We start from the raw sequence: 21,679 nt of genomic DNA, 5'->3' as shown, positions 1-21,679 counted from the left end.
ATTTATTGCCAAGCCTTATTTTTAGCATAAAATAAATCATCATTTGTGTAACCCTCTCTGATACTATCTGGAGAAAACAGATTTTGCAGTAAAATGATCAGATGTAATAATATTGATTATCAGCACTTTGGATTCAAACTTATCCGTATCATTGCTGTGCCACAAATACAGTTTTTGGTCAATCCCTCAAATAGACAAATAACACATCTAGCTGTGGACAGTAAACTGCTTTTGTCTCCCATTAGAGAAAAATCCATGTAGGTTTGTTCTACTTTCAAAAGGCTGTATTTCTATATTTGTTGATTCATGAATACTGATTTATTCTCCTCTTTTAACTTAACCCAAATCAATCAGGATATTAACATTAGCTAAATGTTTAACACGCCAACATAAACACACACACACACACACACACACACACACACACACACACACACACATACTCACACACACGGAGCTCCCGAGTCTCTGTTGTCTGTCAGACCTGCTGCACATCTGGAGCAGGAAGTCCTCTAACCAAGCTTATTATCCCGGTCCCTTATTCCTGTCAAATGTGCCTACTCGACAGTTTCCCTGTCACACGCAGACACCCTCCGCGCCCGTGTGCCTTACCATCAACAAAATAAACAACAAACAGGCAGACATGCGGTGGATGACACTTTTATAAAGCGCAGCAGGTTCTGTGGGATTGGTTATTTATTTTGCAGCCCTCTCAGGATCCTCTGTTGTTGTACTGCTGGGGTGACAAGCGATCGGAGGGTGCAAATCTAGGTCATCGCTGTGTTTTTTGGATGCTCAGCATTAGTATTTGACCCAGTAGTGTCACAGCACGCTGGTTTTTTCCCCCAAATTTCTGTGGGATCTGAGAGTCTCACTGCAGCGTTCACATTCCCAGCGACAGATTCAACAAAGTCGTCTCTCATGTCGAGCTTGTCGGAGGGGAACTTTAAAGTCGCTGCCTGTCAACAGGTATAATCACATTTCACTGCTTTATTGTTTCTTTAAGCAGAGAGATTTCATATCAAGATTCAAAGAGTAGCTCAATATTGAAGTGGAAGGAAAGTTTTCGAATCTGATTATAATAAATCACATGCATGACAGAAAAAATGCAGGATTGGCTTGTTAAAAAATGATATGGCTGTGGACCACTGACCAGATGACACAGTATGAAATAGTATATATGATATACTGCTTTCTACATCACTTCCAAGCTTCCAAAAAAAATATCCTCAAGTTGTCCATTGAGTGGAAAAAGCTGTGATTTTATTGGGCGGCGTCCAGGTCTGAATGTGTCCATATGTATGTCGAGTATGTCAAGTGGACTGAAGAGCGGCTGAGCTTTATGTGCTGAGAAAAAAACCTTCCTGAGATTTAAAAGAAATGTGACAAAATACCTGGTGGTTGTATAACGATGAGGAAAAAATCAAAGCCGAACCGAGAACGATCGTGTAATGTAGACGGCGAATATCAAGTGTGACATCATACTCTCAACATGATATAATGAAATAAATGTGATACTTCTGCTGCACTTTCGTTCTTGTTTGAGCAGAATCTCAGGGGGGGGGGGGGGGGGGGGGGCAGCTCCGGGAGAAAACCAAACACGCTGATTTCAACTATAATCACCGCCGCATTCTTTTTTAATTACAGATATTTTCTATTCACGGAATAGACTGTTATTTTTTGCTACCGAGCCTGTTTGCATGCAGTGTGTCAGCTGTGAATACACTTCAAGTGTCTCCCAAACTAATTAGCTTCCAACTCATTGTTCTTAGTGAATCAAGGGATTGTGATTCTGATGATAATGCGGCTGAAATGTGACAGATGTGCTCATGTCTGCATTGTCAGACGCTATTAAACGTTAAAAAACAACCCAGAGAAATACAAGATGACAGCGCATTAATTCTCTTTTACATGTTTACTTGATTCATTGAACAGACAATTGAGATTATTTTGCTATTTTTATTGAAAAAAGGCAAATAAATTCAGTCTCTCTATTATATATTTGTGTTTAGGACTGCTAGTCAAACACAAATAAACAATTTAAATATGTCAGCATGGGTTTAATATTGTCTGGCATCTTATGGACCAGGTGATAAGCTTAATATCTTCTCAGTGAAGCCTGAACACTGTGAGTAGTTGCTCTGAAGGAGCTGGCTGGTGAAAAAACAGGTAACCACGACCTGATCTGGTGGTCGGTGCTCTGCGTGTTAATAACGTTTCCTCCGCTGAAGTGTCATTCACCCATTAAGTCTTTAATCACACCTAACACTCTGTCCACTCCCTGAGCTTCACCCTGCTAGCCACAACCTTCAAAAACCATTTACAATATAATGATTATCATAAAATATATAAATGGGGAGAGACAGGAGCTGCGGAGTAGAAGGACTCCGACGCATCTCGCGTTTCTCGACCCGCGCCCTGATTTTTCCAGACTCGCATGATGATGATGTGTTTTCAACTTGTACGAAGACTTCATGTAATATCAATTAGTCTCCTTCCTCACTGATGCCAAACAAATAACGTCCTATAAGCAATCAGGTAATGTAGAAGCATTCGGCTAAATCCTAACATCCGGTCGATAAACTACAGTCAGTGAATTTGGCACCTTTTCTGTCCCTGTGGACGTTATTCAATGCCACGATGTTTAACAATCAAGCATTGGTTTCTAAAATGTTTCCCTTCCGCTTTTGGAGAAAGAAAAAAAGCATTTCCCAGATGTTCATTCCTTACATACACATTTGTTCTAACTTATATTAAATGTTTGGTTTCACTTTTTTAGGCATAAACCTTTTTTGCAGTTGAATAAGTTTCTCAGTTTGGCATGAAACCCCTCTTGCCTTGATCAGGAGGCTTGACAACATGTGTTTCAACGCTTCCATCTTATCAATAATCATCCCTGTGAGCCGGATTTATATCCCAGCAGCTGCACTGCTTTGGTCATGATCTTATACTCACTACCAGCTACTCCTCCAGTTTCCTCTTATTCTCACCTGCTCAGTATTCAGCTCACACATCTCTCTCTCTCTCTCTCTCTCTCTCTCTCTCTCTCTCTCTCTCTCTCTCTCTCTCTCTCTCTCTCTCTCTCTCTTTCTCTCTCTCTCTCTCTCTCTCTCTGGCAGAAAACTCCTTGGGAAATAGGTCGAATAACTGTAGACTTCCACCGGGTTACAAAGAGCTGCTTGGCATTAGTAAACTCTGAACGTTTGGATGTGCGAAAACATGCCGTCTGTGTGTGTTTACGTGTGTCTCTGCAACACGAGCTATCGCTGTGGGCTGAAGTGTGTATCGCCCGGAGCATTTTATGTATCTGTGCTATGTGCCTCGCTAGGCTACGCTAAACTAAACTAAGCGCTTACCTTACCACCCAGCCAGGCAAACCTCATATGTGTCTGCCCTTAGCCTTTGAACATGCACACACACACACACACACACACACACAAGCTGCTGCTGCTCTCATGTTAGAAATGCTGTTGGATAACACTCAGCTGTCTGGGCACACTGAGGTCAACTGTAATGTAACATCAATCTAAACACATGCCTTACAGTTAAAGTGCAGAAATCACAGCCAACAAACAAACATGATGCCAAATGACCTGCTGAAATACTCTACAGGTTCGGCTTAGGCTTGAGCGCAGTGTGAAATAGTAAATGTATTTTTAAGCTCTTATTCTGTGTCCATGCTTTAATATTTGTTGGTATTGTGTCCAAAAAAAGCATCACCTTTCTCACATCAAATGGGGTTCTTTCCCATGATAAAACACTGTACAGTTTGATCACTTGAAAGTCACACGCTAACTTTTCAAATCTCAATCTCCTGATTACACGACGCCTTTCTGTCTTCTCTCAGAAAAATCAGTCACATTACAGAAGATACAGATGCTCTCACTGACAGTTCACACCATCTTAAAAAGTATCAGCAGCAGTTGTGATTCTTCCTTACTTGAATGTTGGTTAATAAATGAGCATAAATGTATTAAAGTAATCCACATTTAAGAAACCGGACTTCCAATACACACACATGGGATTGAATTTAACTTTCAAGTCTTCTACTTTCACTTAAAAATGTCTAAATAAAAATAAAACCAAATACTACATCAATCCACCAGTATAACTGCAAATCCCAACTTCTTCACTTCACTTCTTATTGACGGTGACTAATTACGTCTTGCCCCTGATTAACACACAAATAAAGTCATGTTTGCTCACCACAGATTAAGCCTTTATGAATGGGTCTGTGTATCCAGTGATCAGCCTGACTTCACAATCCGAACACAGATGGAGAGCGGACAGCGCTGCGGCTTCCCCCCTCCCTCCTTCCCCTCCCTCCCCTCCTTCCCCCACCAACGACATCTCCATCTCCATCTCAAAATCCACATGCTGCTTCACACCATCCCACCATCTTACATCATATTACTTAATCACACCACTGTACTTTTGGCACAGAAAAAAAAAAACCCACCCATCTACTGTATGTCAGAGAGTTGGCAGCAGCATCGGCCAGCTCTGCGGGCAAGATCTCTGGCACGGAGCCTCGTCTGGCACGGCGGTAACCGTGTCCTCGCTTAAATGAAGACCCCATCCGTCGCCGTCTGGACGCCGGGCCGCTAGCTAGCTCGCGCTTTTGAACGGCTGTCGGCGAGGGGGGAGCGTCAAGCTGTGGGGATTGAGACTCTTCTGCGGGGCATCAGAGGAGAGCTGGTGCGGTTGTGGCACTGATTCAGTAATAGTAACAGAGGGGAGGAGGACGATCTCCATATGCTTTGCAGCCGTTGGATTAAAAGTTGAACCGAACCTCTGGGGGGGGGTTGTTGGAGCTGAACGACGGGCATGTTGGGTAAATTTAAAGGTTCAACAGTCCAAGTATTATCTGGGAATGTTTCCGATAAACTCTATTAACCTTTCATTTTCTAAGCGAATGGATCAAACAGTCCTATTTGGTGCATTAAAATGCTTATTCACGCTTTCTTTTTTTATGTCTCTGGGCAAAGGAAAGATAACGCAGGCACGTGTACAGACTGTAAAAACACTGGCCTGTTTAGAGAGGATACTGAAACACTCCTCCTTTTCCTTTACAGGTGTATTTAAGGGAAACATTCAAAAAAATAAAGAAACAATTCAAGGCCTTTCTGTGCTTGGTAGGCTCTAAAAGACAAAAGGCATAATCCTAAACCTGCAGGCGTACAAACTCCCCAGATGTATAGGCAGCGTGTGTGTGTGTGTGTGTGTGTGTGTGTGTGTGTGTGTGTGTGTGTGTGTGTGTGTGTGTGTGTGTGTGTGTGTGTGTGTGTGTGTGTGTGTGTGTGTGTGTGAGTGCCTGTTTACCCAGTCACACAATACAGGGAGGAGGGGAAGGGAAACACAGGGACAGGCAGGACCCTTCCGAACGCAGTTTAGCAAAATGTCAAGCACGTTCGGATCGCTGGTGGAGTGAAATGTCATCCAGGAGAGGCGGCGAAGGGACTAAACTGCAAAACACCGCCGAGGTCCATCTGTACAAAGTGAATGTCAGACAAATATTTATAATTAGAACGCAAATGTGCCCAATTTGGCGTAACACTTAAAGGATACAGCAGGGTTAGACTGCTCTCTGCAGTAGTTTTGTCTCATTAAGCACCATTAAATTTGATGTACACTTTAATGCTTCCGAAAACGGGTGTGTGCTGGAAGCGACTGTGTGTGTGTTTTGGCCGAGGTTAAACTTTCAAATGAACATGTGTGGCAATTACAAATTATAGCAGTGGAAGAAGGATCCACTTTAATAAAAAAACGGACCAGTAGCCAGCTACAGTAGGATGGAGTCAAATGAATTCATGAGGAGCTTTTAAGAAAACAGATTTGATACAAAGCGCTTTGAATATAGAAGTAAAAACAGCTCAGATTTATAGTCAGGAGGAGGCGCAGCGTGAGAGTAGAGAGTATGTGTGCTCAGTCTGTCTGTACAGGAGGTACGGGGCAGGGGTATAGCTTTCCTCCCCCTGAAGGGTGGTATAATATAATTTTGCTGAAGGGCTGCATGCTCACGCCACGGGAGGAGAGTTTATATCGAAGGCTGCCTGCTGTAACGGTGTCAGGTGGTATTTATGAGATTTGTAATGGGGCTGAGGCCTAGACACACCTGCTACACTGTGAAGGGTACACACACACACACACACACACAGGCGCATACACCACCACCACCAATCCACACATACTAACACTTAGCAGCAAATCCCAGACTTTGCTTCTTTCTGCTAGTTTTCAGTTGTTTTAAGTGTGTTAAAGTGCTGATGAGGGTACAACATACATAAACTGGACTTTCCCAGACGTGAACCGAGTGGGAGAAATAGAGGGGGGGGGGGGCTGGCAGGAGCTCGGCAACCACCTTAAATTTAAGGACCAAAAACGGAAGAAAATTCCAGGTCACGTCCAATAAACATATTTTCATGTACTTATCATTGCCCCTTATTTATTTATATTTTAGACCATATTTTAACGTTTTATGGGTATGTGTATGAATGTGTATGTGGTCATGGGTATGGGTGAGATGTGCGTGTGTGTATTAGTATCTTATTTTAGTTTTTTAAGCTGCATTGGACTGCCCAATAAAGAAAAGAGTTTAATCCTCTTCTATTTCTACCTTTCAACAAGTAAAATAGAGTAGAGTTTACTTTTGTTATTCTTGCAAAACAATCCAGATCTATTCTATTTGGATTAACATGTTTCATATATGCACCTTTTTCTTTTTCCAAATTGTTCATTTCAAGAACACACTGACTGAAGACAAAAGTGTGCAGGAATTAGGTTTAGTGACACTGGTGCAGAAATAGTAAACAAGTAAAGATAGTGCACACCTATAAATACAAATTGAGGATCTTTTGCTTTGCCTCGCCACACTCAAACACACCGTTGACTGGCAACTATCGAGCCTCTGCGGTCTGGAGCAGTGTGAGCTGGTGAGATTAACTGCGAGCATCTCTGAGCTCACATTAACATTAACATGCCTGCTGCATGAGACCAGAGGGGGAAAACAAACAGCCGTGATGAAACCCAGTTGAGCTGCACCTGTGCCAATTCTCTTATAACCGATAACCCAAAAAGGGAAAAACTGCAGCTTAGCCAGACTTCTGCTTAGATTACTTTACTTTGATGAAGGCAGGAAATTAAAAACTTTTTTTTTTTTTTGGGTCTCGCTGGTTGACTGTATCCAAAAGTCAACGGCTAATTTCGAAAGTAAGCTTTCAATAAGAGGTGGTTAGAAACATTTTTAAGATTGAGGTCACCGCCGTAATTCGACATCTAAATCATGTCTTATTTTAAAGCCAAGAGTAAGTCATCTCATTTGCCCAAATTGAGCTGAAATAGATTATAAATTATCTGGATTTCAGTGTGTTGTTGTTGTGGATGGTGTCACTTTTCTATGCTGTCAATAAACTGTGAAGATCAACTGTAACTCATCCAAGCTGACTGTGTGGTTTGACATCTGATGTTTACACTTCACAGCACACAGCACACAGCACAGAGATGACAGTTTACCTAGGCAGGTGTACAGATAACACAGAGATTCCCTGACATTCGCTCCGCAGCGCTGCACCAGCACCAGCGCCGATAAAACCTGCTGCAAGGTTTAACCCAAAAATTATGAAATCCATATTGTCGGCTGGTGAGTGCACACACTGAGCAAACTGTAAGGTCGCCACGAGGCCACACAATGACCCCGGCCGACACTGCTGCAGCACTATTACAGAGGAAACTCTGTCAGGACGTACAGCGAACTGCGTCCCTCACATCCTGACATAACAAGCCACACAATCACGCACACACACACACACACACACACACACACACACACACACACACACACATACACACTCACACACACACACAGACAGAGAGAGGAAAAGGGGCTCTGGCTTTGCCCCCCACCCCCCAACAGATTTTCCTCAGCGTAGGTAGAGGGAGCCAAAATCCCACCGAGAGGCAAGCGTCACGAACACACAAGCAAAACAATGAAGAAGCCGGCTGTGTTGTTTCTACGCGTCGCTCGTAGACTGAACAGCTGACACCTCGATGATCGCGCTACGCCCCGATGCCAAAGACTGCTTTGATGGACAAAAACCTGCCAAAGTGGGTTCCTGATGATCACGGTGGCTGCAGAAAAGAGAAGAGTGTGTGGTGGGGGGGAGGAATATGGTGCAATTTGGTGATCAATTTAATCCAAAATGCTTCAATTTCATAGGTTAATACTTATTGTTTGTACCATTTATGATGCAAAACAATACACAAGGAAAGGAAACTTAAAACCTTCTGGTTCTTACACATGTTATTACACACTGAGGTGCACAAAAACAACAGATATCACACATTGCAACTGAGTATAGAGTCAAAAGTCTAAACAACAGACTTGGAGGCTTAAATCCAGTCCACGATTACGACATCTGTCCTGTTGAGAGCATGGAAGCTTTAACATCTTTATTTTGTCTCCAGTGCTTTTTTCCTTCATTGTGGTGATCACAGCTACAAATAATGATTGTTTTCCATCAATCGATCACTCGTTTAATCCGGTGGTTCTCATTTCAGACATTTGTATTTTTTTCCTTGCCTCCCAGCACCTGATCAGCTGGATGATGTGTAAACCAATGCTTCAGCCTGCACCATATCGGTCGGAAACTATTTTATTTATTCATTTATTTATTTATACCTTTGTTTTCCCTTTTGCCATCAGTTCCAGTGGAGATTAAGAACAAGGAACGGGGACGAATGATTGTTTGCTTTGTTTGTACGTGTGTGTTTGAGTTCAGTGACCAACATAAACTCAACTAGACCAAATTAAACTAAAGGCGACGTGTCTTTAAATTTAAATTGCTTGTTTTGTCCGACCAACAACTCTCAATCCAAAGATATTCAATTTTCAAAGAAATGTGGGGGGAAAAAGGTGGAAAAAACCAGCAAATATTCAACATCTGTGCTTCATAAATCCCAAACCGGCTGATTATCAAACAAGCTGCGACCGCTCTGACAGTAAACATAAACTACTTTACCTCTTGTTGCGAATGTTTCCAGAGACATGCGTCACTGGACTGATATTACAACAACATGTAGTCATGTAAAAAGCTAGTGGAGTGGAGTATGACTTTCAGGGCCCCTGCTGACACCCTGCCAAGAACCACAGTGGGGTGATGGTGATGGTGGGAGTGATGGGTGGGGTGGGAGTGGTGCAGTTATTGTCACATCTCTGGCGCGAACATGTTTCTTCTTGCCTGCAGCTCATCAAAAACTGAGCACTCCTCTCGCTCAGCGCTCTCTTCAATTACAGCAGCATCACAACCCCCCCCGGCCCCCCCGGCTCAGTCGTCCCTCCATCCATCCGGGGCTTGGGTGTGTAATTCATCAGGGCTGGGTGGCCTCCATTAGCGCTCCTCCACAGGGACAGGACGGCCTCTAAAGCACAGCACTCAGGGAGCACGCTGGGGGCCCCCGCACTTTACCCTAACAGCTTCATCAAGCCTGCATCCCCAGAGCCAGACAGACACGCACACACACACACCGACACACACACATGCACACACATACACAATCTCTGGAGGGCCCAATTAGCAGCCATCACCTGTAATTCAATAACAACACTGCCTTTCTTTCAGCCTCTCCAGCTCTCTCTTTCATTCGAGCGTAAATTTGCTTCCATGATTTTAAAAAGGACGACTCTTAATGTTCTCCTCTGTCAACAAACAAATCTAAATCTACGCTGACAGTTTATTACAGGATTTGAATAGACCTGCATATTTTTGTTTGCATGCAAGAGTTGTGTTTCACCTCCTCTCTCCCTCTCTCTGTCTCTGTGTCTCTCTCTGTCTCTCTTCTTTCTTCCTCCACTTTTACGGCGTCATATATCATCCCACTTGCTCCATGCACTGCAAATCAAGCCCACAGGACACAAGGATGGAGGAAAGACACAAAGAGAGAATCCACATTGCGCATCTCTACTCAGCTTCTAATCAAATCCTCTGTTCCATCCCATTGTGTTCACTCAATATCCATCCGTCATGATGGGAGAGGGGAACACACCTGCTCTGACTCCGTCCAAGTAAGAAATACATTTATGCAGTGAAAAAAATCATGATCGCAAGAGAAAATTAATCTGATTTTTGATTTATCTGTGGATTATTCTGAGTCTATAAGGTGAAAATAGTGAAAGATATCCATCGCTATTTCCCAGAACCCAAATTTACATCTCCAGAAACACAAAGATGAAATGATTAAACAAAGACAAATGCAACTCATCACACCTGAGAACCAGGAACCACAGACTGTGAGGCATTCTTTCTTAATAAATGACAATGAATTGATTATAAGAATTGTCCTCGATTCATTTTTCATCATTTGACAGATATTAACTAATTAACCAGGGCTGCAGCTAACAATTATGTTCATTTAATCTGCAGAATATTGTCTGAATCAATCATTTATAATCATTACATTGCTTATAAAATGTCAGATAATGGTGGAAAACTGCCTGTTGTAAGATGACGTCTTTAAATGTCCAAAAAATAACCAAAAGTGTTCAATTTACACAGATTTAAACACAGAATAGCAACAAATCTTTGCTTTTTAGAAGCTAAAACCAGCCGATATTTGACTCAAATTGTTTCAGCCCCACTCTGCACCACACCTAGACATATTAAATATTGCAGACATATTAAAAGCAGACAGGTTCATAACATACATGAAGATTCAGATTTTTTTGCAATATGACTTGAATGAACTACTGGGACTTGAATGAGAAAAAAAAACGATGTGTGGAAATGAACTTCCTTGGAGAAAATAATTGCCCAATCAGAACTGAGTATGTAATTTACCTCGTTAGGAGGCAAGAAGGAGCCTGCAACTTTTCGTCTGTTCAGTATGTGTGAACAGGAGGTTAATGAGCACAGACATTTCCCAAAATGTCTTGGAACAACGCCTCAGAGAGGGGGCATTAACACGCCTGATTTTACTTGCCAATTATTATTTTTTTGCATAGTGAGGTGTGTGATCGCTGTTACGCCCTTTTACTTACTCTACGGTCGAGTTTTCTGCATCAAATTTTGCCATTTCTCTTTTCGGCTCTGCTCATTTCAATCACGCCATAACATGAGACCCGAAAAGACTTGAATGGAAAGCTAACTACAGCGTGGAGGAGAAGAAATAAATCACTCTACTGTGCTTCTAATCTAATTCTCTATTCCACTCCCACCTATCCTGCTGCTGCTGTACCCTTTGAGGTCTCCAGGGTGTCTTTAGCAAGCTCAGACCCCTCCTAACACACCTGTCCACCGCTTATGATTTATATCTCCTGAGACCAGTGAGGCTTGCTGGTAGGCCGACTGAGCTTTTTTACTTTTTTTTTTTTCTTTCTGAAGCTTCATTTAATCTGCTACTTTGAAATAAGTTGAAATAACTCATTGGTTTGGGTAGTGGTTTTTATAAAGCTTTGGTTTGTTAGAGTCATAAAAATTTGGAATCAGAATAAATAACCCGCTGTGGTTCTTACGGTTAAATCTTCCTATAAAAAAATCATCTGGTTCCTATGAGAAAGCATCCGAGCATGGCAAAACCTTCAAAAATGGATATGCCATGGTACATTCCTAAAAAAAGAAAAAACTGTTTTCCATGACTATATACTGTTTAACTTTAGTAAGCGTGCTGTGCTATTTGAGGTTAAAAAAATGGTCAAGAAATCATTGAGTATTAAATCCTTCTTTTTCCCTAAAACTTTCCCTCCTATGATTTGTACTAAAAAAAAATCACCAAAACTGGCTTTTCTTCAATAAAGTGTCAGCCATATAAACTTGAGGCATCTTCTGTTTTTTTAATGCAGATTTATTCAACATCCCTTTAAAAAGAAAATCACCTGCGTTAGAAATAAGTTGAATTTTCTGATCTAAAGAAGGTCAATTTCACCTGTTTCAAGCAAATTAGAATGTAAGGGTCTCATATTATTATCTCATATTAATGTGGGCTTTAACTTTGTGCTGTTTTATATTCATTTACAGGTCTCCTTTTTTTGGGGGTGGGGGGGTTATCTTTGAGATGTGTCCCAATTTAAATGGAAGCTAATCAAAGCGAGTGGCCTATCACAGACAAGCGATATTCCACTTCAATGACCAACACACACAGGATTACAGCTCCACTCGCTCCCTACTGTACGCCACCCTCGCCTGCGGCTCGCTGTTGTGCCTGGAGGCAGGCACACAGACGGGGCAGGCAGCAGCTTTGGGTTGAGTATTCACTGATTTCCTCTGAGCTCCGGGAGCCGACAGCTTCTGTTCTGCTTCTCAGGCGGCAGGAGAAGAAAAAGAAAAAAAGGGGAGAATAGAGGATGGCGAGATATGCAAATGTCCACCACCACCAAAAGAGAGGGAGAGGAGTTTCCCACCGGGTGAGAGTGAAAGGCTTGCTCCCCCCTCTCCTCTCCCTCCACACACACTCACACACCCACAAGCAACACTTTGAATGGGACTCTTTCTTTTGACACACACTGGTCTGCATGCACACTTTAGCCCAGAATATATACTCCAAAGCGGACGTGTAGCAGTTCAGTTTATACCACTTTCTTGAGTGCACTTAAAAGGACATGTTCCACTAATGCGAGGTAGATTAGCGTCCACTGGTTGTAGCGTAGGTGTCACAGCAAACTGGAGCTGGCCTACATGTATACCCTCTGATGACGAAATTAACACCACGAAGACTTTAGCGGAGTACGACACCGACTTTAATCTACACGACCACACAAACTCACAAAACTCAAAAACACACGTATAGACTCATTTAACTCTCATGCAACTGCACACATGCTCTCATATGCAGGCGATCTAACATACTGACACACATTTGAGCAGTTTGAGGTGGGATACTGGTCAGCAGCAGCAGCACAAGAAGATGATGATGAAGAAGAATAAAACTGTGTCCCTTCACCACAGGCAGTCCTTCACAGTTAACAGCAAAGCACAGATTAAAGTTGAGCCCCTTAAACACATGAATATTCAAGAGGTTGAATGGGAAATGTAGAAAGGCATCGGTAAAGCAGGTTAGACGTGGAAATGAGTTAGGCCACCTTGAAGAGAGAGTGCTGAGACGAGTTTGGCGTTTCCGCTGTGATTTTATGCATCGGTGGCGCTTGAGGTAAAAATTTCAGTTCTGGTTCCACATTTGGGTTTTTGTTTTTTGAAGCGTAGGAGGCAAATAAATTTTTTTTTGTTTTTAAATGGCACTGTAAGTTTAGAGGAGGACTTGGATATAGACTATAATCTTATTTGAATTTAACACGCCAAATAAAAAAACCCTTTTAAACCTTAGCGCTGCACATCACTTTCTGTCATGTTTGAATGTCTTTCATGACATTACAGCCACATAAACGACATATGTTGGGTGTTTTTTCTCTTGATTTCTCTTAACTCTGGACATGTGAGATAACTCGACTCCTTCCTCACAGTCCAGCTGTCCTGCAGGTCAAGTCTCGCACAGCTGATATAATTACAAGTGCAGTTTATCCCCTCAAATTGAGTCAGGTAAGCATGACCTGGTACAAGAAAGAGCCAAATATTCACTCTGACACATCCAGTGAAGTGACAGTAAAGAAGTTAGCGTCATTATTCAATATATTCAATGTTTTGTGTCTTTTGTTATGATTTCATTGTGTGTCAATACTGAAACTTAGTAAGAATCCTTTCTTTTGTTCCCCCCTTATAATCATTATAAGTGCTGCTGCTAAAATTTCACACAATCATTATTATCATCACACGATCATGGGCTACTAATGATTTTCACTTGTAACACCTTTACACTACAGTAAGAGTGTTTTGAGTCAGCAACTAGTTCCTAAATAGGTCACTTAATAGGCACAACGCATCCAGATCTGGACTGAGACTCCATCCTATCCAGACTTGGACCTATACCTGATTGACTATTGAGTATTATTACATTTTGACGGAGCGTTTCGTTTCTTTTTTCGTCTTTACGGCACTGGTCTAGCAGTCCAGGAAACTCAGAGCACAGACCAATTGCATGCCTAGTTAATCATATCACGTGATGCTACTCAGCCAATCAAATCTGTGCTTTCCGATAAAGCATTGAGATTCAAGTCAGTAAGTGAGGCACACACACACACACACACACACACACACACACACACACACACACAGGGGAGAGGCAAGACGAACAGACAGCAGTCAGAACAGAAATAAATGAGTCAGAGAAAAGTCATTTCACATGACGCGCTCTAAAAAGAGAAAAGTAGAGCTTTTAATCAAGAGTGGACAGACTCATAGGTTCATTCTTCCCTTGGGCAGTTCAAACAGTGTGTCTCATATGCCCCTCCACACACACACACACACGCACACCGCCACCCACCCCCCATGTGTTCTGTGATGTAACACAGCTCTGTGGCTGCTAGATTGACCTCTGACCTCTCTGAGGAGGACTGGGAGGGTCGAGTGAGTGGCTGCATCTGTGAGTGTGTGTGAATGAGGAAGGGGTGGGAATGGGGGGGGCGGTGGGCTTTCTCTTCTTAAAATCAGTGTTGGCGACAGTGGAGAAAGAGACAACTTATAAGACTCCAGGTTCAAATGCCACACAATTAAGTTTGCTCTCAGTTTCGTGTTCGATCGGAGGAGCAGAGCACCGTTTCCCTTTCATGAGACTAAAAATAGGTTTCACGTTGAGCGTTACACCTGCATGGCAACAGGCACGACATTACTCATTCGTCATGTGACTGAGGCCACTTTCACAATGTGTCGTTTAAGCATTTTAAGGGGTTCGGAAACACCGGAGTAGCACGGACGCTCGATATCCTGAACACGAGCTGTGGATATCACCGCTGCTGCTGTGTGAAAACTTATTTCTATGGTAACAAACTCTGCCACCTTTGGCTTATGACGCCGTTAAAAACCCATCAGATTAACCACAAAAGGTCATAGTTGATATTTGGAAAGGTTTGAGCCTCTCACTGGATGGAAATGAGGTGTTAAGTGACTATTTATATATCGGCAACGCTGTTCTGATTTGTTGCGTCTCCAAAAGTATCACATTCATGTCTGTTTAATGCTTTAGTTAATGTCAAAGGCTCTGACTCCTTTATCTGATTTAATGCTGAAAGTCAGATGCGGGGGAGTGTGCTGTTTAGCCTTGTTTTAGAACCTTGTGTGTGTGTGTGCATGCGTGTGTTTCTTGAGTCATCTGCCTCGACTTCACCATGCCTGATCTGTCAAGGTGCCTTTTATCGGCCGTCTCTATCTAATTGAAACGCAACAGCATCAGCAGGAACGCCAGCTTCTCTCTCTCACAGACGCCGTGCTAATGCATGTAAATCCAAACAAGCAGGCCTGCGTTGTTATGCAAAGCCTGGAGGAAAGTAGCTGTTTCCCACCTTGATGCTAACACACACACACACACACACACACACACACACTAACACACACACACAAACACACTCTCACTCCTGCATACACGCTAACACACACAATTAGTCACAGCAGCAGCATCAGTAGCCCTAATGCACCTCCCCCTCTGGACCGTAAAAGGCGATGGGAGGGGTTAATGCTGACTTGCTAAAGACATCCTGTAGTGCTTTGTCATTTCACAGGCCCATTTGTGCAGGGAAAGCAGCGCACACACACACACACAGAGAGAGAGAGAGAGAGAGAGAGAGAGAGAGAAAAAAGCTGAAGGCTCTTTAGCACAAGGAGAGAGTAACACGACTGACCGACGATCATGGATCAATTAACAGCTGTCGACCACACCGCTTCTATCACCACTCAGGACCATTTCCCTCCGACAGCACCATCTCCCAAACACACCGCAAGGATGAAGTGTGCGTAAATATTCACATTACATCCAGGTTAACATAAATGAATGGTAAAACTTCACAATAAAAGAACACGCCTCCTTTTAAAACGAGTTTGGATGTAGCATGTGCAGATTTTAAAATAGACACAATAACAAGTCGGATTTTTGTCTAATTGCATTGATTAAACCCAATTGCGCGACATTATAACATCCATTATTTGATATCACGCTAATCTAATGAGAATGCCCGGATAAAGGCGGCCGATGACGCGGCATATTAGCTGTAAACAAATGCTCGGTATGAGCTCAGCAGCAACAGCAGCAGCAGCAGCAGCAGGACACTCACATGACTCCTCTCTGCTCTGTAGGACAGCTGGAACTGGAGCACCTCAGGATGACTGCGAGAAAACGCCTCATTCATACATAAAGACAAAAGAAGCCCTATAAACATGCAGCTTTTTTTATATTTAACCCTTTTTGCTTGAGGTGAGTGTGATTGAGCTTGTGTGCCACGGTGTGTTACAGTCTAAAAACACTGATAAACTGAGTCTAATCCAGCATTTTTACAGCATTAAAGCTCAGTTCAAGCCTTTGTAGGTGTGCTCAGGTCATTTTGTGTCATGATATCTGGTCAAAAACAAATCTATTGAACCCATTCAACTTTACCACTTGTATGAGGTATGTAATGCACAAAAACACCACCAGATTGTGTTATGGTTGCTATAGATACAGGTCGTGCTAGTGCTAAATGAAGAATAACACAAATCACTGCTGACATAAAAGATCCTGCTGGAGACATTTTTGAACAGAATGAGTCTCTAACATGTTTTTTAAAAAGTTTTGAACAAATGAGGTCTGAATGAGGTCTGTAGAGGTCTGTAAAACTTAACATGTAGGGTCAATGAGAAAAAAACATGTTTTATGTTGTCATGGTCTCAAAGAGGAAGGAAAAGCACTTTCTTAATATCTGTGCAGACTAGACTCAATAAATCTCACCACACTGAGCACTTTAAAATAGCACTTTCTTGATGTGACCAACAAAGGGTTAAAGTTCATGACCCCTTGGACAATGATGCACATCTGGCTTGTAACACATGCAAGGCATTACAGCTTTCTGCATCTACAGAAGAGAGCCGAGTAAATACTAGACACTCGAAAAATGTCGCAGGGCGGAAAATGTTACTCATCTACACATCAAACAATAACAAGCTGATCCAATCACCAAAAACACAAGACTATCCCTTTAAAAGAGTCATTCAAAGCACTTTTATAATCAACAGACGTCTACTTTCCTGACCTGATAGAGCTGATATAAAACATCAGTCAGTGGACAGAGATATTGAAAGCTGTTATAAACATAACATAAATAAAGTTTAAACCCTAAACCTTCTCCCCTGCTAAGTACCGTTACTCCACAAAACTTCCAAGAGGTCAGGCAAGACAGACTCTGGCGAAGGCCGGAGCTCTGAGTGGCTTAATACGTGTGAGACGTCCAAGTCTGAGAAGTAGGCCGCTGTGTTTATCCTTTCAAGGTATGTTAACACCAGGCCGCATTCCTGTAGTGCCTAAATTGCAGTGTGTTAGATTACAGTCCAGCTGAGAGAGCGCACTCGTACTTGTACACACACATACACACACACACACACACACACACACATACACACACAGGTTTAAAGCAGACGCATTGCATGACAAACCCGTGACCAAAGCGGCAGCGGGGCGGCGCACACCGAGGAGACGACACCTGCCATTTACAGTAGGCGCTCAGCATGTGGCCGAGCTGAAAAACAAGTGTGTGAAGGCAGCAGTTAAGTTTAGGTAAATAAATACTCTGCATTTATTTGTGTACAAGGATGCGACTTCCAGCTTGTAATGTAATGTGGGTTTAATTTAAAGAAAAAGTAGCGTACGGAGGGGAAAAGTGAAGGTTGTGGGGTGTCTCTCTGCAGGTCTACAGCTAGATTCCACTCATTACTCGCTGTGCTTTTATAACGGCGTGTTTACAGCAGCTGCCGAGTGGGAAGTCACTTATGTAGAGAAGAAGAAGAGCAAGGCCAACTGTTTCGAACTACTTCGAACAACATGCAGATCTGGAGTATTTACTCTTTAAGTTCAGCTCTCTGTAGAAGAAAACAAAAGTATAGGTGAGAATAATATAATCTTAGCTTACTATGACTAAGACTATGACTACAGACTTATCTCATTATATTAAGGTTTAACATTGAAGAGATGATGGTTTAACACTTGACACAGCAGCTTTGCTTTTGCATTAAAAAATGAATCAAGCACAAAGCAAAGTCTAAACTGTTGCTCACTTCTTTAAAAAAGCAAAGACGGGTGTTAAGTTTAAGTTACAGGGACTGGAATCAGATTTGTTTTGGACCCTTTGACTCTCACCTCTGGCCAGTCCCTGTCTAATAAACTATTAGGTATCACTGATTAACAAGCTGTTGTTCACTTGCAGTTCAGCTAGGCGATGTGGAAGTAAAACCACAAAAACAAAACAAAAATGCACCATGCTAATTTCTGCACTGTAGGTGTGAAATCAGCTTTAACACATATTTTATGATGCAAAGTTATTGTTAACCATGTACACCACACTCTGTCATAACATAATCCTGTGTCTAACATGATGTCATTTGGATATAAAAGGTGTTTCCCTTATGATGTCCTCAGGCTGTATCCCATAATGATTCATAAACAGGAAAGTAAAGACAGAGGGTGGCACATGTGAGGTATTTGGAGAAACTAGCAAGAGTGGGTTCAATTTTTAATATATCCATCCGAAAAAAAGCATCCCAGCTCCTCCTTTCAGGCCTCCATCTAAAGCCACTCCCCCCCAAAACACTATTTTTCTAACTTTACTTGTCATCATGTTACATGTACACTACTACACATCAATGGTTGTGTGGAGAGTTCTTCCTGTGTGGGCGTCTTTTCTCTGACCACCAGCTTACGTGATTGGCCGCTGCAGTGAGTATTAGCAGGTAGACAGACAGGTGGGCCATCCAATCGATTCATGAGGGCTTAATGAAATGATTGGATGGCCTGTGACAGCCACTGATACCAGATATTTTCTTTGTTTTTTGTCAGAGCATTTGATGTGAAGAGAAATACAACAAATATAACCTAAAAAGCTACTAAAATAAACTGTCTTCATTTGCTTTAATAGGACAACTAGAAGGATTAGTCAGGTAATGAATGACATGAGCTATAGTCAACATTAGCCAATGTTTACAATATCAATAAATGGTTAAAGTAATAAGTAAAAACATTGTTCCAGCTTCTCTTTCTTTGTACAGTCGGTTGGACACAAGTGATTTGAATATGTTGCTTAATACAACTATTGTGTGACTTAAACTAATTGATTAATCAAGAAAACAAAAGATCATTCATGACCATAATCATCGAAGACTTTCCTTCTATAATGTCTCAAACATTAAGGTGTGTAAAGTGAATCTCCAGTCACCTGAGTAATATCAGTTATTATCAGGATTGGATCCAGTTTCAGGTAAACCAATCAACAATCCTTTTTACTGACTTAGATGACATAGATGGGAGAGTGCATCCCCCCATTAGGCTGACACTCACACTAAAGTCAGCGTTGGTATCAAATGATGAGGAGCATATGAACTATTTAAGGACATAACAAGCACTTAATAATGAATGCTTTTATGAACTGTATTGTATCTGCAGCTGTTTGCCTCATCACGGTGATGACAGGCTGGAGGTCATGCTACATTAGTGTTTGGCTCATCAGCTCTTGGATATGCAAAGGCTGTGAACAAGCATGTGGATGAAACAGACTCCTAAAATAAAATAAAAATAATACATCTTTTTTTTTTGCTGATGCATGGTGGAAAATAATGTGGGGGGAAAATTAGACGTAAACGAGAAGCATTTGAGTTATCACCTGCAGCAGATGAAAAGCAGTGCGCTCTGAAATCACAGCCACCTTTTGCCATCTTGATTGTGCGCACCGGGATGCTCTCCATCCACATAATAAAAGAGGGCATTTAACGTTATATTATTGGAAAGTTAAACTAAATGAAACGCTAAGGGATGTTTCAATTAAGTATTTGTGTCATACACTCTGAGGATATCACGGTTAAAAATACACCTTTATATAGGTGTTGCATCACCTTGCGTACCTGGCTGTCTCCGGTCCAGCAAAAAAAAGAAAAAAGAAAAAAAACCACACAGCAACCCCGCCTTCACTGCAGTAATGGTACTGACCGCCATTCCCTTCCGCACACTGCTCAGGAAATTGTATAACGAATTACCTCAACACAATAGATGGAAACGAGAGGTTTGACGGTGAGCCCTAAAGCAATGTTATTACACAAGGTGAGGGGAATAACAAGAATAACCACCTTATGCACCGCTCGGGTTTATTTTTACGCACACGGACATAGAGAGAGATGGAGAGATGCAGTCTGCACTCGATCAAAGCGAGCCACACACAGAAATATAAGAGAAAAAAGAGGGGGGAAGATAAAAAACATGCTCAAGTGGGTCAGAAAATGCGTGTCGATGGGGGGGAAGATATAAATCCCGCGAGAAATTAAGGGAAGGCGAGCATCCATGCGAAGCTGTGGCATGGCAAAGGGGCACACGGTGAAAACTACAAATACAAAAAAAAATAATTAATTAATTAATAAATCATCTCTACCTGCACAAGTTGACATTTGGAGCGGTTTTCCAGGCTCCTTAAGAGACGCGGAGCCTTTTTTTAAAAAGGAAAACGACGCAGATCCCCGATCCGTCTACGGTGGAGAGCCGCAGGTGTTTATTTCTGTCTATTTCTAGGCCATTTGTCAGCCCCCCGTTATCCGCGCGTTCAGGTAAACATGATGATGATGATGATGATGATGGCTCCTGTACGGACGCACCGAGTCACCGTCGTGTCGTCAGCAGCAGGAGGAGGGAGAAGAAAAAAAGGTGCTTTCCAGCCCCTTTGGCTCATACACACACACACACATATACACACACCGAGCTTCATAACCCAAAAATATATATATATATATATTCATGGGTTTACTTTTTTTATTGGCTGATGCGATGAAACAAGGGGGGGAGTACAGGTGAGAAACCATCCAATGAGGTACACCGACACCTAGGAGCCGTCTATATTTAAAGTTAAAGCAACAGCTTTGGTTTAAATTCCACTTTTTATAGCATGTAATTCATAATTTAGACTCACTGTAAAAAGATAAGCTCTATTCAGGTGATATTACAGGCTTATTGCAATAGGCAGACACCACTAAGTAAACAATGACAACAACAAATACACTATAAAGTGTCTCAAAACCTTGAAATATGTCCTTATATGTCCAAACTGCGGCCAGCATTGCTATGAAAAAGGTTTACAGGTGCAAAAAGTTATAGTCGAAATTGTGCAAGAAGAGTAGCCTAATTTCTATGACAATCAACAATATATTTTAATGAAGCCAGGCTTATTGCGGTGATATCACAAACAGATATATGAAACCACTAAATAAACAATGACAAACCACAGAAACAAGACAAATTGGGTCAAAACCTGTGCTTGCCAAATTGAGAATATGTCCTTATATGTCCAAACTGCAGCCAGCAATTGCTGCAAAAAAGCAAAAAAGGTATCCCAAAAAAAGAACTTAATTAATGAAGCTAAACTGATGTATGCAATAAAGAAAAAATGCATTAATTAAGATATCTACTTCTGTAAGGATCATCAATTTCAACTCCTTACCTTAAAACAAGGAAACATGTGCAGCTGTAGCAAGGAGGAGGAGAAGGAGGGGTTGAGGTGGAGATAAAATAAACATCCAATGTCTTTTTGCCATCAGTGGACCCGACCAAAGCCCATGCACACACAAAAAGAGACACAGAGAGAGACAAC

The 21,679-nt window shown here is 42.0% G+C and overlaps 1 protein-coding gene across 1 annotated transcript in view; it reads right to left on the bottom strand.

Annotated features, from left to right (window-relative positions):
• Positions 1-21,679, bottom strand: part of LOC133990692 (zinc finger E-box-binding homeobox 1-like) — a 71,885-nt gene that overhangs the window by 49,477 nt on the left and 729 nt on the right. The window lies entirely within an intron of this gene.

The sequence above is a fragment of the Scomber scombrus genome, chromosome 11, assembly GCF_963691925.1.
Source record: "Scomber scombrus chromosome 11, fScoSco1.1, whole genome shotgun sequence".
In the NCBI taxonomy this organism is placed as follows: domain Eukaryota; kingdom Metazoa; phylum Chordata; class Actinopteri; order Scombriformes; family Scombridae; genus Scomber; species Scomber scombrus.
Note: the sequence above shows the minus strand (reverse complement) of the source record. Positions and strands in the feature narration are given on the sequence as shown.